The sequence below is a fragment of the Rhinopithecus bieti genome, unplaced genomic scaffold, assembly GCF_001698545.2.
Source record: "Rhinopithecus bieti isolate Rb0 unplaced genomic scaffold, ASM169854v2 scaffold_30927, whole genome shotgun sequence".
In the NCBI taxonomy this organism is placed as follows: domain Eukaryota; kingdom Metazoa; phylum Chordata; class Mammalia; order Primates; family Cercopithecidae; genus Rhinopithecus; species Rhinopithecus bieti.
Genome location: NW_016813672.1, coordinates 1,174,925 through 1,189,519, shown reverse-complemented (window position 1 = coordinate 1,189,519; position 14,595 = coordinate 1,174,925). Strand labels below are relative to the sequence as shown.

General features: G+C 34.6%; 1 protein-coding gene across 4 annotated transcripts in view; it reads left to right on the top strand.

Annotated features, from left to right (window-relative positions):
* Positions 1–14,595, top strand: part of GRIA4 (glutamate ionotropic receptor AMPA type subunit 4) — a 399,983-nt gene that overhangs the window by 199,145 nt on the left and 186,243 nt on the right. The window lies entirely within an intron of this gene.

Genomic DNA, 14,595 nt, shown 5'->3' with positions numbered 1-14,595 from the left:
AAGCCAATGCACATTGCTGTGTGTCATGCTTTAGTAATTCACTGCCAATACTAGGACAAATCTTTTACAAAGCTTTGTCTGAAAACTGTCTTTTGATCCATCAATCAATAAGGGTACATGTGTTGCCCACCCCTCAACTTCAGACAACAGTGGCAGGTGATCTATGAGCTTAGTTATCTTCTCCCATGCAGCTAAAATGACACACTACCTCCATAGCTCCCTTGCCAGTTTTAAACTACCCTGGCAAGCACAGAGATTAATAACAAAACATGAAGCATCCCTAATGTAACCTTAATGCCCTTGTGCACCCATTCTTCCATTACTTTTCATCTTTCTGCCTCAAGCCAGGGAACTAAAAGGATTAGACATAATGCTATAAATTTAATAATGTGGCAGTCCATGGAAGTCTTAGCACAGGTTTGCAAGACATAGAATTATCATGTTACTACTGACACTTTAAATGTGATGCTTTGAGATATGAGAAAAGTTCTTTGGGATTCAAAAAAGATGAAGAGAAGAGCTAAGTCTGGAAAATGCGAGTTAAAATAATGGATCATTAAATGTGAAAGCATATATCCTTCCATTTATTTTTTATGTGGTTTGATCATTTGCTTTCTTTGCTGCCCTGAAGAATCTTGGCTGTCCATTGCAAAATCCTCTTTATATTGACAGCATTCTACTCTATTTATCATCATGCAGAGCCTGTGTCAGCAGATCCAATGGCCTCTCTGAGTGTGGCCCTCCCACTGGGTAGATGATGAGCTCGGCTGATCCATCCCTGAAAGTGCTGAGGGAGCTTCCAGCCCAGATGGCCTTCTTGCTGATCATGTCTGAGGGTTTTATTTTGCTTTTTTCCCCTTAAGTTGGCACATTTATTACAAGATACATGAGAGGCAGTTTGGTCTGAGCCAACAGCAACAACAACAAAACTAGAATTATGAATTAAGAGTGCTGCTTTAAAATCCAAAGACAATCACCAAAGTAAAGATATTGTCTATCTAGAGGTAAAAGAAATAATTGTGATATGTGTTTATATTTATATCAACACTAATATGTCCAAACAAAGTGTATTTTGTTCATTGGGCTCAACAAAAAACAATGATTGTGCATTTAATACATAATGTTCTTCTATAGAGTTGGAAATGTTTTCCAATTAATTTTTTAAGTTGAAAATATTACAGATGCATTATACATGTGGGGCTTCCATATTCATCATTAATGAAGAGTACTTCCATTTCTGTCCTCAATTCTTAGTGATTATTTCTCTTACCAATTTCTAAATGTGCCATGTAGTGGCAAGTTCTAGTCCTGCTCAGTCTTCTCAACTACCTAGAACATGTATCTGCACAAAACTTGTACCTGGTAATGTTAGCCACTCAGTGGTTCTTTCAACCGTTCAAAAGGAATGATCTGGCTCAACTTATAGAGAACTTGTCATCATAGGGTAGAGAAAAATAAGGCACCTAAGTGTCCAAAGACACTACAGCAATATGAATTTGAATGTCCAATTGAAGTTAACATTAGAAATTTAATACCAAAGTGAATTACATGTGGGTAATGTCATGAATGCTCTATAGCGTTAAAGCTTAGTAAGAGGATTTATTCCAGGATGACAAATAGGAGATTTAGAAGGGCTGAGGATGTTCTCAGGGAATTTCATGTAAGACAGTTTATTCTCATGGAACTGATACAATGTTGACTCAAATGAAAATAGAAGCAGCAATGGCACTTATCCTTAGGTAGCTGAATTTTTTTTTTTTTTTTTTTTGAGACGGAGTCTCGCTCTGTCGCCCAGGCTGGAGTGCAGTGGCCGGATCTCAGCTCACTGCAAGCTCCGCCTCCCGGGTTTACGCCATTCTCCTGCCTCAGCCTCCCGAGTAGCTGGGACTACAGGTGCCCGCCACCTCGCCCGGCTAGTTTTTTTTTTGTATTTTTTAGTAGAGACGGGGTTTCACAGTGTTAATAAAATACGTTTTATAAATGCCACACGTCAAAGATATTAGAAAAAAATTTCAAGAATGCCAAAGCATAAAACTATACTGGTTTCTTCTCATAGAAAAAGCAGGAATAAAATAATACTGAACTTTATAATAACAATTAAGTTTGTAAGATAAAAGTAAACATCAATTTGTGGAATATGATGAAATATACAGAAAGTACAAGAAATAAACCAACATCAAGAACTAGAATTTAAATTATGTTAAAATAGTTTAAGAATATTCAGATATAAAAAGTCACTTGCAAAAGGGGTGGTCATAGTCAAATTTGAAATTTATTTTGCCTAAAAGCATTGTATAAGAGCGTTCCAGTGAGAGAAGCACTTTTGACAGTAACAGTGAACACAAAATCCTCACAACTTATAATTAAATTTTTTGGATATTTGTATTATAAGAAGCACCATTTCTTCAAGAATAAATTAGGTATTTTTTCATGTGGAAAACAAACACAACTTTTAGTCATAACTTTGTTACATGTTCCATATACCACCCAAAGTTTTGCTTGCATATCTTTCTATTAGAGAAGTAAATTTTCAAAATTAGCAACACATACTTTTAACATACCTGAAGATATTTGCTTATTTCTTCCAATAAATAGCAATAAAAGGAATGGCAGGTATACATATAATTATTTTAAAACCTATCAGTTGAATTTTAATTTCTAATTAAAATCCTTATCTAAATTGTTCAGTTCAATAAAAGTAATTTAATAAATTAAGACACTGCCTTCAACTGGCTTATACTTTAGAGCAGGAGACAGACCCTAAATGAATATTTAATATTGCATCTGGGCACTTGGTCTGATCTGTGCCAGTTTGCCAACCAGAGTTTGTCCAACATACAAAGATAGGCTGCATATGATCCCTACTGTATACTCAGAAATTGAATTATTGAGATGTTCAACAATACACTCAAAGTCATTTCAGATTCTCAGACTTTCCCTATATTCTCTTATTTAAGGAAAAGTACACAGTGTAAACAAGTTCTTGTGCCAGCAGGCTAATAAATCTCATCATTTCATTTAAAATACTTTGAGTCAGTTCAAGAAACATTTATAGAGAACTACCAAATGCTGAGCACTATGCTGACTCCTGGAGATGTAAATAAGATGGAACTACTACTCCCGCGGGGGTCTAGGTTAGATAAGGCCGATGGAGTGAGGTCCAGAAAGTCTCTTGAGCGCATCCATAAGTCTGCACCATTTCCCTTAGGTTTAAAAACTGTGGACAGCGACAGGGATACTACATGGACCCTATTCTATCACTTCCCCAGGGGTAAATAGAGGCAAAGGGACAATACAGGTCAAGCACTAGGATTATCGCATCTAGGGTTCCTGCTGGGTCTGTCTTCTGCTTCATCGGATAATATACCCATAGAATCCCACAGCAGGGACCATTAAAAATGCATATAATATCACTTTTTAAAGGGCTCTGAGAGCTCCACAATGCGGGACACTATTACCTCTCTTAAAATGGATCTTTAAACATTCTTAAGAAGACAGTGGATGTTCAGAGATTTGAAAGCCTCACGTGAAGCTGTTCTTCCCACAGGAATTTGAAAGCAGTGATTTAGCGGGTGCAAAACAGTCTCTGCTTTCCTGGAGACCTTTAGCTCTACCAGACACGGGGTAATGGAATATCTGGTAGACATAGAGTTTAGGGGAAGGAAAGTGGGGATATCAATACACAGGCAGAAAATTTCACTCCTCCCAAATGTCCAAAAATAGAGATATGCCCAATGTGCTATTTGAACACCAAAGGATGTTTGGAGGATTCCTAACCACAATAGTGAAGCAGTGTGGGGAAGAATGGAGAGAACTCTTCACAGAGTAAGTGATATTTTAATCTTGAAGAGTTAGTATTTAATCAGTATCAGTAGGCACTCATGAAGGAAGAATTGCAGGAGCAAACACAAAGAGATGTGAGAATTATAATTCTGCATATCAAGAAGCTATAAATGTAGTCGGCAGTTATGATAATGTCTATTTTAAGGGTAATGACAATCACTCAATTTCTTAAATGGCTTCTTTGTCCACCAATTAATTCCAAATTCCAATGGCTGATTAAAAACTATCATATTCAGTATTTGTGGGTACTTACTGATCTTAGAAGAAGACAAAGCAAAAAGAGGAACATTCATGTTTATGAACAGTCTATGACGTGCTAGAGACTACTTTCCTTTTCCAATGGAGTGAAAACCCTGTGATACAGGGGTTTTGGCTTGTTATTCACAGCTCCGTCTCCAGCAAATAGAACAGGAACTGGTGTATATACATACATATATATGTATGTGGTGTGTGTGTGTGTGTCTGTGTGTGTGTGTGTATATATATATCTTTGAGATATATATGTATGTATCTCATGGGATATACATGTATTTCATTGAAAATACTTTGAGTCAGTTCAAGAAACATTTATAGAGAACTACCAAATACTGAGCACTATGCTGACTCCTGGAGATGTAAATAAGATGGAACTACTACTCCCGGGGGGGCTAGGTTAGATAAGGCTGATGAAGTGAGGTCCAGAAAGTCTCTTGAGATATATGTATATATCTCATGAGATATATACATATATATATAGAGAGAGAGAGAGTTATGGTTGTGGTTATGGTTATATGGCTATAAAGTAACAAATAGGGATTCAATGATAAGACAGATCTGGGACCTGTCCTTACGGAGCTGACATTCTAGTCCAGGGGGTTTAATCTTGGAGATGGAGAATTGTAAACTTTTATATAGGAAAAAAATTACATCTTAATTACACCTTTAGTTTTCTTAACCTGTAACTCAAATTTAGCATTAAATTAAATTATGAATATAGGCCATAAACCACTGAGGTATTAGCAGTACCTGTGACTTCATGAAACATTAAAAATCACAGATAATTACATATCATATTCCAGTGTTGCAGATATCTGAGAAGACCATTTTTGCTCATAATGATTTTGAAACTGTTATTGACACACCATTAGGTTTTGTTATTTAATGCATTAATAAAGAATTAGGTATCTTATCATATCACAAATTTAGTTTTAATACTTTGAAATTGAATTTCAGTGTAACTGGTTACTTTTGTAGTCTGTGTAATTTATTTTATGCATTTAAAAGCACAGTTCTGAGAAAAGAACTACAGACTTCACCAGAATGTTAAACAGGTTAAGGATACAAGTAATTGTTAAGAACTCCAGTCTAGAAGGCAGAAAAGAAATTAATTAAACATGTGATTATTATTCAATGATGTGACAAGTGAACTGATAGAGGAAGAATACAATGTTATCACCATACACACACATAGTAGTTCAGAGTGGCCTTCAAAGGATTCCTGTAGAAGTCATGCCTTGGTTCCCCCTGAAAAACCAGTAGGAGAGTATGAAATATTCAAGAAACTGAAGGAAGTTTATCACAAAAGGAACTAGAGTATGAATGTGTGATGTGGATGGTTTGGGTGCAGGAGATGAGGGGTAAGAGATCATCTTAGGCCAAGTACGATAAGACTCAAAAGAGTTTGCACTTCATTCTAAGGGTAATGGAAAGCTAGTGATGAGTGTTACAAACTGAGAATAAAAGATCACTCTGGAGAGAATTGATTTGGGGAGGGGCAAGCATTAAGCCAGGGAAAGCAACACTTAAGGTTGCAATAATTTGAGAAGATCAGGGATCTGCATCCTTGTTAGAAAAATAGAGAAATAAAGAAAATCAACATGGTGCTGGAACATCAATGTTATTATGCATTTATATTCAACTTTATTACTATATTATTGTTGTTATTAGCATAAACTTTATAGCCGTTGCCTAAAAATACATTTATGTTTCTTTCAGTGGCTTAGATAGTTCAAAGTAAAATAGAGGAAATAAGGCAAGAGCTTCAGCAAATAACAAGTGGCATTTTCGCTGAGAGTTCATGCAGGAAAGATTGCCTGCCACAAATGCCTTCAGGGAGACCCATTTCTAATCATTATCCTAAGCTTTCAGTTTTGACATAGTGACTTCTTGATAACCTGTATCATTTTAAAAGATATTTAGATCAGGTGCTTCCATTTCATCTTCAGCCAAACCCTCTCTTTTCTGTACTGTTCATTCCCCAGGATGCAATTCAATATTTTCATTGATTCTATCCAACTTATCCATTATCCTAAAATCAAATGCAGCACATTTGGCAAGATTGTCCAAATGTTTTGCTCTCTCTAGCATGTATTTATTTATTTGGGTGCTTTCTATTGATCATATCTTCAATCTGTCATTTTTCTTCTTCAAACCTTGAATCTGAAACATGATACAACTTTGATATTGATTATATAAGTTGGCAGCAATCAGTGAGATTTGGAAACCATGTGAGCTGGCTGGCCTCTGAGAGCATTTAGAGTTTCCACTGTAACTAGCCTCATGGATATAAATTCTCATTTTAGTCATACATTTCCAAAATTTGATAAATACTGTGTCATTACTGTAATTACCCTCAATCAGTCCCCTTTTGTGTGGGATGATTGCCATCAATGGTCTGGTTTCTCCATCTTCCTGTGAGGTGTAAAAGAAAACAAGTAGACCATAGGTAGTGAGTAGCTATCTGTAGTTTATACATATGGGAAACTAAGAAAGTAACATTAAGAAAGAAAAGTTATCTTTTTGCTAGAAAATAAAGTGGTCCCTTAAGTAAATCCAAGAAAATCTATTTTTCCATAACATTTAAAAAATATTTGTACTAAACATGCACTGAGCAACAGATTAATACTTTCAGAGCTACTGACACTTTTGTAAACATCTCAGAGAAGGTTTTGTCATTGGTCTTTCTTTTCCTTACAATGTAAACTTTAATGTTGTATTTTGGTAATGAGAAGAAAGAAGTCCCAGATAAATCCAGGGACTATACAGAAGGCACCATGTTAGAAGCATTGATAGGTAAAAATATCATTGGCCAGGCTCACACCTGTAATCCCAGGACTTTGGTTGGCTGAGGGGGGTGGATGGCTTGAGCTCATAGGCAACATGGTGAACCCCCGTTAATGCAAAAGATAAAAAGTCAGGCATAGTGGCACATGCCTATTGTCCCAGCTACTCCAGAGACTGAGGTGGGAGGATGGCTTAAGCCCAGGAAGTAAAGGCTGTAGTGAGCTGAGATCACGCCACTGTCCTCCAGCCTGGATGACAGAGCAAGACCCCGTCTCAAAACAAACAAACAAACAATAAATAAATAAATAAAACAGAAGGAAAAAGGAAGTAGTATAGCATTTGTGTTTAGGTAAAAAACAAGGCATAAGCAAAGCCCACTAACAATACAAGGGTATGGAATAAAGGTTTATGAGTAATGTACTCCTTTTAGAAGAGAATTCTGGTATATGTGTAACTTCTATAAAATCAACGTATTTTGGTTCCACAAATATAAATAATCAGGAAGCTGATTATATAGTGAGCATTTGGGCCTACAGTTACACTATAGATTTCAAATTACCACACCATAAAGTCTCAACTCTCATGTATTTTTCTTGGAATACCACTTGCCATATTAAAATTTATTCCCCAATTTCACCTCTAATCCATTCGAGTCACTCAAGACTGCAGTGTCCTTAACTGTAACCTATCACTTAAATCAGCTTAATCATGCTACCTTTTCTGAAACTCTAATGAGTTCCTTGTTCATTTCTCTTTTGCAGGACTTGTAATCAGTACCACACCATTGGCAAGTTATTGTATGCCATGTTCTGCTATTCATTCTTAGCTTTATGTGCTCTACAACAAGAACATAAACTCCATAACTGCTTGCCTTTTAGGGTCTAGCACAGAGCTCAATGTATTTAATTAGTTGATTGCTGACTCAAATTTAAACAACAGAAATTACATAAGTTTTTGGAATGAGCTGATGCCAAGTTTGAATTCTGTCTCGTCTATGTATTCATTTATTGAGGAAATATTTATTGAGTACCTGCTATGTGCCAGGAACTATCCTAGATTCAGCAATAACAACACTACTAAAATCAATAACAATATGCATATATATAAAACCACACATAGACATAAACACACACACACACAAGACAACACTTTCTATACCCATGAAGCTTACATTCAAGTAATAGAAGTGGACACTTAAAAAGATGAATTAGATAATAGCATGACAAAGAAATATAAGTAAAGCAGGTAACAAGGATATGAAGTATTAGATAAAGGAATAGTTGAATCACATGAGAAGGTATATTTAACAAAAGACCTGAAGAAGGTGAGGGAGTTATTCCTGAGGACTTCTGTGGAAGAGCTTGCTGGGCAGGAGGAACACCAAATGCTGATACCCTGAGTGAGCAAGCAGCATCTTTACAGTGTTTCAGGAAGAGTGACAAAGCCAAAGTGGGTGGAAAGAGGGTACAAAGAAAAAAAGAGGAGAAAAGTATCTCAGGTATGTAATGGATGCTACATTTCTTGGGACTTTGCAGGCTTTCATTTTGACTAAGAAAAGGAGTGACACAATCTGACATATTTTAGGATCTCTCTCTATACTAATTAAGAATGGGTGTGGACAGAGACACAGAGGCCGATTAGGAGACTATGGCAATAATCCAGATGAGAAAATGGTTGAACTGACACTAGGAGTGGTGAAAAGTGGTTGAATTCAGAATATGTTTTGAACGTACAGACAATAGGATTTGCTACTGAATGTGACAGAAAGGAAGGAGCCAAAAACCATGCTATGCTTTTTGACTCTAGCACCAGAAAACAGAATTGTCATTACTGAAATGAGAACAGAGGAAAGAATATTGGTGGGAAGTCAGGTAGTACTCAGGTTTTAACATATTAATTTTGAAGTGCTTATCATTAAACCTCCTACTGGACATATGAAGTAGGCAGTTAGATGTGTTGGTATGGAATTCAGAGGAAAGTTATTAGTATTAAGATGGTATTTAACTCATCCCCAGAGAATGTTAGTTCATAGATAATAAGAGAACAACAAGAGAAATCCAAGTACCAAACCCTGCCCTATGGCACTCTGATCTTTAGAGATGGTTGAGATGAAAAGTAACCAACAAAGAGACCGAGAAAAAGAGTAGCTAGAGTAGCTAGCAAGGTAGAAGGAGAACTAGGTGAGTATGTTTAGATGCCAAGTGTCAAATGGTTTTAAGGGAAGAATGATCAGTGTGGTCAAATGCTAAGAAATGCCCATTGGATTTAACAGCATGGTCACTGGTGACCTTCACAAGGGCAGTTTCACTGAATAGAGTAAAAACCTAATTTAAAGGTGTGCAAGAAAGAGCAAAAAGAAATAAATTGAGGACGGCAGGAAGAGAGGACTCTTTCAAGGAGTTTCAATGTCAAGAGGATGGGAATGAGTCAGTTGCTGGAGGGAAAATGGGATTAAGATGGGAGAAATTACAATGTGTATAGGGCGATGAAATAATCAACAGAGAAGAAGATGATGATGCTGGAGACAGAGGAGAGAATTTCTGGAAATGTTCTTTAGTAGATAATAGCAGGTGGAACCCAGGGTAGACATAAAGGATTTGGCCTTACCTAGGATTCACTCATAGTAACTGAATATTATTATATTGCTATTTTATTACTATTTAGTTACTGTGTGGAATATTTGCATAAACAGATATAGTGGTAGGAATTTGTAGAAGTTCTCCTATGAAGGCTTCAATTTTTAAATGAAGCATGATTCAAAGTCATCTGCTAAAATCGAAGATGTAGAAAAGTTGAGGAAAAAGAAGAAAGGATTAAAAATCATCTAGCAAATTAAGAAAGGGAATGGACTAAGAACATAGAGTACAATTACCAGGGATGATTTAGTATTTAAAGGAGAATAGTTTGTTTCACTGTCTTTCTCAAGTAACATTCAGCTGTAAAGATGTAGGCTCAGAGTGACAAAGAACTTTGGAGAGGGCAAAGGAGTTGAGGGTTTATGCATGCATGATTATGATTACCCATAAATTTTAAGTTGGGTTAAAAAGCAAGAAAACACATAAGGACAATGAAAGATAGAAAAAAAACAAGTAGGACCAGTAGATTAATGTTTCTAGTGGAATTACAGGATTCTTAGAGTATGGCTCTAGAGGGAATTGGTCAGAGGGTAAGTGATTGAAATTGAGATTATGGAGAATTGCAGTTTTTGCCTATGTCAAGAATATAAACGTGAGAGTGAGTGGCTACAGTGTGAAACGGTGAAATCAAGAGAAATGACAAAGAGGAAGTTACACATAGCCTATATAAATATTGAGACTACCATTTACTAACTTTTAGCAAGTTATATTTTCTAAGCCTCAGCTTCTTTATAATTAGAATGAGGATGATAATGCCTCATTAGCTCAAAGTGTGGCTGTGAAGACTACTAATGATAATGTGTCAAGGTACCTATGCCTTGGAACACTAAGTCTAGACTTTTCAAATTATATCAAATTTAAATTAGGGGACAAAATTGTTTCTAAAACAAAATATATAAAATTAATATAGACTAAATATTAAGAATTAATCATTTCAGCATATTTAAATTCAGACATGGCTAATCAATTAAAATAATTGATGCATTCTGAATGAATAAGAAGTCAAATATTTATTCCTAAATCATCTTCATTTATTTCCATAGTAAGCAAACTGTTCAATCTCCTTTTAGTTTTGCACCATGCAAGACTCATCTAAGCCACTATTTACTTCTGCTACATTAAACATTTTTAAATTTAAAAATAACTTTAAGATTCATTCTAAGATATAAATAAATTAATTAACAAGGTTTTTTTCCATGAATGAGCTTCTTAATACTAGTCTAGAATCATAAAACACACTTAAGATATAGGATAGGAGCTTTTTAGGAGATAGATATTATACAGGAAGTCAACTCAGAACCTAAATCAATTAACATAAAGTATAAATTAACTAAATATGGCATGGTATGAACAGTAACAAAACTTAACTTTCCCAGTAATTTATCACAATAGAAACATTAAATCCTAATAAAATTTAGCTATTTTGTCCAGGAAAATCCAAGAATAACAATCTTAGAGAATGAAATTAGGAATAAACTAAGAATTTGGAAAACACAAAATCTTATTTCTTAAAACTCGGGGAGGAAAAAAGGAAGAAACTGTATTTAAATGTGTCTACCTGTTGAAATATTTAAATATTTCATATTTAAAATGATGAATCAAGTTTAAGTATGTGTGAAAAAATACAGAAAAATTAGATTATGATATTGAATGCGAAGCCTCAATAAACTTTAGTACAGCAAATATTTAAAAACATGCAAGAAATTAGGATTATATACATTTGGGTTTTATTTTAATAAAGACTAGAGAGTAGAGAGAAAAATGAACATTTTAACAGAAAAAAATTAGAGAGTAATATGTTTATCTGAAATAATTACTTTCTGAATAAAAAAGTGCCAAATAAACTTTGAAGAAAGAAATTCAGAAATATCCCTAACTTCAGAGCATAAGTGAGTTCCATTAAAGTTAGAGACATGATTAATTTTTTATTTCAACTATATTATTTTAATGAGGAGAAAATCTTTCAATTGAAAACTTTTGAGTTATAAATAATAGCCATTACCATTTACTACCATTTATTGTCTAGAATGTGCAAATACTATGCTCATTGTTGGTGAGGTCAAACTAGGGAAAAAACTGTAGAGAAGCTGATTTTGACTTAAAATAAGACAGGATTTTCTAATAATAAGTGTTACAATGAAAATGGAACTGAATTCCTTGGTAGATATCGTGCTTCTGATCACTGAAGGTGTTCAAGCAAAGATTTCATGATATTTTACTAAAATACTTTGTAATAACAAGAAGAGTATGATACCTAGAGATGAGTCACAAAGGAAAAGACATACAGGATAGCATTATCATAAAGCAAGGTTGAAGGAAAGGCCAGCATCTGGGATGCCAATTTGAGCAGGACAAGGCGGCAATTAGTGGAGATCCAAGTAAGGGGATGAGTTAACAGAGGCCTAAATTGGCAGGCAGTCTGACTGGGTCCAGATGGGGAGATGCAACCACATCAAAAAGACTCATCAGTTTAGTCAATGACCCAAAGCAAACTTATAAGCCCAGAGCATCTGAGTTCCAGAGGCTGGCGGTGAGAGAAGAGAGCAGAAGAACGGAAATTAGCCCAAAAGAGGCTGGAGTTCAAGAACAAGATTTCATCTGCTGGTAGAATACCAAAAGCAGAGTCCGCCTGACAGTGCTGGACCAGGAGATGTTGAAACAGAGCTTCCTCTATGCATTCCTATTTAAGACCTGAATCAACCTCTCAGATTTAAAACCATCTGAGATAACTAAGTACTTATAATATGAAGATGAGTAGGTGTCCCTTGATAACAAATAAAATCCAAACACTTGATTAACCTCTTCTATGACCTAGCTGTCAAGATATAGGAAGCATTAGTTAATTGAACTTTGGACACAAAATGAAGAAAAGATTTTGAAATGCAACCAAGCTTAATATCAAAAGTCAATTTATAACTATTAAAACTTCTCAGTCTATTTTCTCAGTGACTGAACAATTTAGTGAATCTATTGAAAAGTTTTCTAGATATTGCTTACTATTGAGTCCAAAATTTTACAAATAAAATATTGAGTATTTCTTTAGTGTTGAGCAAGATTTTTTTACAGGGATATAGACTACATCTCTTCCTAAGTTATATCCTACAAGGTAGTTAATTAAAAGATCACGTCATTAAAATATCAACATTTATTTTTTATTTGCTTCTTTCAAAATATAGTAATTAGACTTTATTAATTTACATTAGATTTATTTGACTTACATTAAGAATATAAATATTATAGATATTATGTAATATTTTATACACATGTGCATACATGTATACTAAAATCTTACAACAGTGCTATTCAATATAGCATTGAATTAGGTATATCTTAAATTTATCTTTGACTTAAATCACAGTAACTAACATTTGAAATTTTTAGCCAAGATCTTTCAACTGAAAAGAAATGTGATCTACCAGGTTACAGGAAATACAGATATGTATGCTTGTCTTTTATTATATTAACATCTCTAGGTTAAAATGTGTATTGAGCCCAGCACATTGTTTGTATGAAAATAACTTGTTTTTGTACATCTAATGGGACTGTTTAAAGGTAACTTTTCATTTGCCATTTCTTAGACTGTTCTTATATACAGTATCTCTGTTAAAAATCACCAAATTCTTGCAGGAGACAAGGGAGATATTAGTTCCATATTAGAGAGAAGAAGACTGCAGCTCTGAGAATTTAGGTTATTTGCAACTGTGAAATTTAGATATCTCTTGGCTAATGATAGATTTATGTTCACCTGTATAAATATATCTTCAATGTGCATATATAGATATATACATATAAAATTTTATATAGATGAGAGTCTCACAGGTGACATTAATATGCTTCATAAGGTGGAACAAAAGTCATTCATTATACATATTAATGTGAAAATTACATTACACTAAAAAGTTAATTGTTTTCACTGTATTAAGGCATAATTGAAGTAATTACATCAATAGGCTGTTCTGAGAAATATTTTAGATAAATGTTCATGAACAGATCAATAAATTGAAGTGCTATTTCTATCATAATTCCATTTTTAATTAGTTAAACAACACATATTATGTATCTTCCAAAAAAAAACACTGCATGAGCTCCTAATGATCCTTGCTTGGAGCCTCAAAAATGTAGAAAAGGTGGCCAAGTTCTCAAAGTAAGCTTGTGATATAGTTGAGAAATTGAATAGATAGGTGATACTGATTGGTGCTATACCAAAAAAAAAAACAAAAACAAAAACAAAGAGAGAGAGAGAGAGAAGAGCCATGATTACTAGTATCTTGGAGGTTACAGTTGAGACTAGCTGTCTGCTTTACGTTTGACCTTTCCTAGATTTGAAAAAAAAAAAAAAAGTTACATTTGAAGAGGAGAAGAATGAGGAATTTGGGCATAGAAAATTAACAGACCTGTTCATTTGCTATATATGACTGGAATTTTATTGTAGGATGCATTGTTACTACCTACACTTGATGCTGCATTTATTTAATGTGCAGATTGGTAATCTGGTGGCTCGCATTTATATTACAAACATAGAAAATGTTAACATCCTAATTGATAGATTTACATAATATGACATTTCATCCTAATTTTTCTTAGCCTTTGAGGCATATAAACTTGATTATTAAAGAAATGTTATGAGGTAAAGCTGTCTTTTTGTTTTCCCTAATAAATAAACATAATTTTATGAACATCAAATGTTTTTGTTTCCAATTTATTAAAACACAAAAACAACACACACACACACTAGACGACTGGACCATCCTCAGGAAATGACACACATGACATACTATAATAATGGGAGACTTTAACGCCCCACTGTTAACATTAGACAGATCAACGAGACAGAAAGTTAACAAGGATATCCAGGAATTGAACTCAACTCTGCACCAAGTGGACCTAATAGACATCTACAGAACCCCCCACCCAAAATCAACAGAATATACATTCTTCTCAGCCCCACACCACACTTATTCCAAAATTGCCCACATAGTTGGAAGTAAAGCCCTCCTTAGAAAATGTAAAAGAACGGAAATTATAACAAACTGTCTCTCAGGCCACAGTGCAATCAAACTAGAACTCAGGACTA